The 5000-nt window shown below is 45.8% G+C and overlaps 1 pseudogene; it reads right to left on the reverse strand.

Annotated features, from left to right (window-relative positions):
- LOC124020917 overlaps positions 1-5000 on the reverse strand; it is a 115030-nt pseudogene that overhangs the window by 17302 nt on the left and 92728 nt on the right.

Raw genomic sequence — 5000 nt, forward strand, 5'->3', positions numbered from 1 at the left:
TCAAGTCATCACCTACTGACTCTCAGTCTACTGACTCACCAACACATCAAGTCATCACCTACTGACTCAGTCACTCAGTCATCATACTGACTCCAACACACCAAGTCATCACCTACTGACTCAGTCACATCAAGTCATCACCTACTGACTCAGTCACAACACACCAAGTCATCACCTAGTCTGTCATCACTACTGACTCAGTCACAACACATCAAGTCATCACCACTGACTCAGTCACAACACATCAAGTCATGACTGACTCAGTCACAACACATCAAGTCATCACCTACTGACTCAGTCACATCACACACCAAGTCATCACCTACTGACTCAGACATCAAGTCATCACACTCACTCAACAACACCAAGTCATCACCTACTGACTCAGTCACAACACTCAACACATCAAGTCATCACCTACTGACTCAGTCACAACACATCAAGTCATCACCAGACTGACTCAGTCACATCACCAACACACCAAGTCATCACAGACTGACTCAGTCACATCACCAACACATCAAGTCATCACAGACTGACTCAGTCACATCACCAACACATCAAGTCATCACAGACTGACTCAGTCACATCACCAACACATCAAGTCATCACAGACTGACTCAGTCACATCACCAACACATCAAGTCATCACAGACTGACTCAGTCACATCACACCAAGTCATCACCTACTGACTCAGTCATCAACACACCAAGTCATCACCTACTGACTCAGTCACAACACATCAAGTCATCACAGACTGACTCGGACTCAGTCACATCAAGTCATCACAGACTCAGACTCAGTCATCACAGACACTCAGTCATCACCTACTGACTCAGTCACAACACCAACACATCAAGTCATCACCTACTGACTCAGTCACATCAAGTCATCACAGACTGACTCAGTCACATCACCAACACATCAAGTCATCAACACATCAAGTCATCACCTCACCAACACTGACTCAGTCACATCACCAACACATCAAGTCATCACATACTGACTCAGTCACATCACCAAGTCATCACAGACAAGTCAGTCATCACAGACTGACTCAGTCTCATCACCAACACATCAAGTCATCACCTACTGACTCAGTCACAACACATCAAGTTATCACCTACTGACTCAGTCAGTCACAACACATCAAGTCATCACAGACTGACTCAGTCACAACACATCAAGTCATCACCTACTGACTCAGTCTCATCACCAACACATCAAGTCATCACAGACTGACTCAGTCACAAAACCAACAAGTCATCACAAGTCATCACCTCACCTACTGACTCAGACTCAGTCACAACACACCAAGTCATCACCTACTGACTCAGTCACATCACCAACACACCAAGTCATCACCTACTGACTCAGTCACAACACACCAAGTCATCACCTACTGACTCAGTCACAACACATCAAGTCATCACAGACTGACTCAGTCACATCACCAACACATCAAGTCATCACCTACTGACTCAGTCACATCACCAACACATCAAGTCATCACCTACTGACTCAGTCACATCACCAACACAAAAGTCATCACCTACTGACTGACTCAGTCATCAACTGACTCAGTCAAAGTCATCACAGACTACTGTCACAACACTCAAATCATCACATGACTCAGTCACATCACAGACTGACTCAGTCACAACACACCAAGTCATCACAGACTGACTCAGTCACATCACTGAACACACACCAAAGTAGTCATCACCTACTGACTCAGTCATCACCTACAACACCAACACACCAAGTCATCACCTACTGACAGTCAGTCACAACACATAAAGTCATCACAGACTGACTCAGTCACATCACCAACACATCAAGTCATCACAGACTGACTCAGTCACATCACCAACACATCAAGTCATCACCTACTGACTCAGTCACATCACCAACACATCAAGTCATCACCTACTGACTCAGTCACATCACCAACACACCAAGTCATCACCTACTGACTCAGTCACATCACCAACACACCAAGTCATCACCTACTGACTCAGTCAGTCATCACTGACTCAGTCACATCATCAAGTCATCACAGACTGACTCAGAGTCATCACCTACTGACTCTCATCACCAACACATCAAGTCATCACAGACTGACTGACTCAGTCACCAACAGTCACCAAGTCATCACCTACTGACTCAGTCACATCACCAACACACCAAGTCATCACCTACTGACTCAGTCACAACACACCAAGTCATCACCTACTGACTCAGTCACTCAGTCACAACACATCAAGTCATCACAGACTGACTCAGTCACATCACCAACACATCAAGTCATCACCTACTGACTCAGTCACATCACATCAACACATCAAGTCATCACAGACTGACTCAGTCACATCACCAACACTCAGTCATCACTGACTCAGTCACAACACAAGTCATCAACTGACTCAGTCACACACCAACACATCAAGTCATCACAGACTGACTCAGACTCAGTCTCATCACAACAACAGTCATCACAGACAAGTCATCACTACTGACTCAGTCACATCACCAACTCAAGTCACATCACATCAGTCATCACAGACTGACTCACACATCACCAACAAGTCATCACCTACTGACTCAGTCACATCACCAACACACATCAAGTCATCACCTACTGACTCAGTCACATCAAGTCATCACACTCACACATCAAGTCATCACTGACTCAGTCACATCACCAACACATCAAGTCATCACCTACTGACTCAGTCACATCACCAACACATCACTCAGTCATCATCACAGACTGACTCAGTCACATCACCAACACACCAAGTCATCACTGACTCAGTCACATCAACAGTCATCACCTACTGAAGTCAAGTCATCACAGACTGACTCAGTCATCAAGTCATCACAGACTGACTCAGTCTCACAGTCACATCACCAACACACCAACATCAAATCATCACACTCAGTCTGACTCAGTCACAACACATCAAAGTCATCACAGACTGACTCAGTCACCAACACATCAAGTCATCACAGACTGACTCAGTCACACTCACACACCAAGTCATCATCACCTACTGACTCAGTCACATCACACCAACACACCAAGTCATCACCTACTGACTCAGTCACAACACCAACACACCAAGTCATCACCTACTGACAGTCACAAACATAAAGTCATCACAGACTGACTCAGTCACATCACCAACACATCAAGTCATCACAGACTGACTCAGTCATCATCACCAATACATCAAGTCATCACCTACTGACTCAGTCACAACACACCAAGTCATCACCTACTGACTCAGTCTCATCACCAACACATCAAGTCATCACCTACTGACTCAGTCTCATCACCAACACACCAAGGCATCCCCTACTGACTCAGTCACAACACCAACACACCAAGTCATCCCCTACTGACTCAGTCACATCACCAACACATCAAGTCATCCCCTACTGACTCAGTCACATCACCAACACATCAAGTCATCAGTCCTACTGACTCAGTCACATCACCAACACATCAAGTCATCACAGACTGACTCAGTCACATCACCAACACACCAAGTCATCACCTACTGACTCAGTCACATCAAGTCATCACAGACTGACTCAGTCACATCAAGTCATCACCTACTGACTCAGTCACATCACCAACACACCAAGTCATCACCTACTGACTCAGTCACAACACATCACGTCATCACAGACTGACTCAGTCACAACACCAACACACCAAGTCATCACCTACTGACTCAGTCACAACACATGAAGTCATCACAGACTGACTCAGTCACAACACCAACACACCAAGTCATCACCTACTGACTCAGTCACAACACATGAAGTCATCACCTACTGACTCAGTCACAACACATCACGTCATCACAGACTGACTCAGTCACAACACCAACACATCAAGTCATCACCTACTGACTCAGTCACATCACCAACACACCAAGTCATCACCTACTGACTCAGTCACAACACACCACATGAAGTCATCACAGATGGACTCAGTCTCATCACCAACACATCAAGTCATCACAGACTGACTCAGTCACATCACCAACACACCAAGTCATCACCTACTGACTCAGTCACAACACATGAAGTCATCACAGACTGACTCAGTCACATCACCAACACACCAAGTCATCACAGACTGACTCAGTCACAACACCAACACACCAAGTCATCACCTACTGACTCAGTCACAACACATGAAGTCATCACAGACTGACTCAGTCACATCACCAACACACCAAGTCATCACAGACTGACTCAGTCACAACACCAACACACAAAGTCATCACCTACTGACTCAGTCACAACACATCAAGTCATCACAGACTGACTCAGTCTCATCACCAACACATCAAGTCATCACCTACTGACTCAGTCACATCACCAACACATCAAGTCATCACAGACTGACTCAGTCTCATCACCAACACACCAAGTCATCACCTACTGACTCAGTCACATCACCAACACATCAAGTCATCACAGACTGACTCAGTCTCATCACCAACACACCAAGTCATCACCTACTGACTCAGTCACATCACCAACACACCAAGTCATCACAGACTGACTCAGTCTCATCACCAACACATCAAGTCATCACCTACTGACTCAGTCACAACACATCAAGTCATCACAGACTGACTCAGTCTCATCACCAACACATCAAGTCATTACAGACTGACTCAGTCTCATCACCAACACATCAAGTCATTACAGACTGACTCAGTCACATCAAGTCATGTGTGTGTGTGTGTGTGTGTGTGTGTGTGTGTGTGTGTGTGTGTGTGTGTGTGTGTGTGTGTGTGTGTGTGTGTGTGTGTGTGTGTGTGTGTGTGTGTGTGTGTGTGTGTGTGTGTGTGTGTGTGTGTGTGTGTGTGTGTGTGTGTGTGTGTGTGTGTGTTTACCATGGTCTGGAAGCAGGAGTGGAGCTGTGTGAGGAAGGGAGGTTTCCCGGATAGGGCCAGGACCCTCTTCTCCACCA

The sequence above is a fragment of the Oncorhynchus gorbuscha genome, unplaced genomic scaffold (assembly GCF_021184085.1).
Source record: "Oncorhynchus gorbuscha isolate QuinsamMale2020 ecotype Even-year unplaced genomic scaffold, OgorEven_v1.0 Un_scaffold_985, whole genome shotgun sequence".
Lineage (NCBI taxonomy): Eukaryota > Metazoa > Chordata > Actinopteri > Salmoniformes > Salmonidae > Oncorhynchus > Oncorhynchus gorbuscha.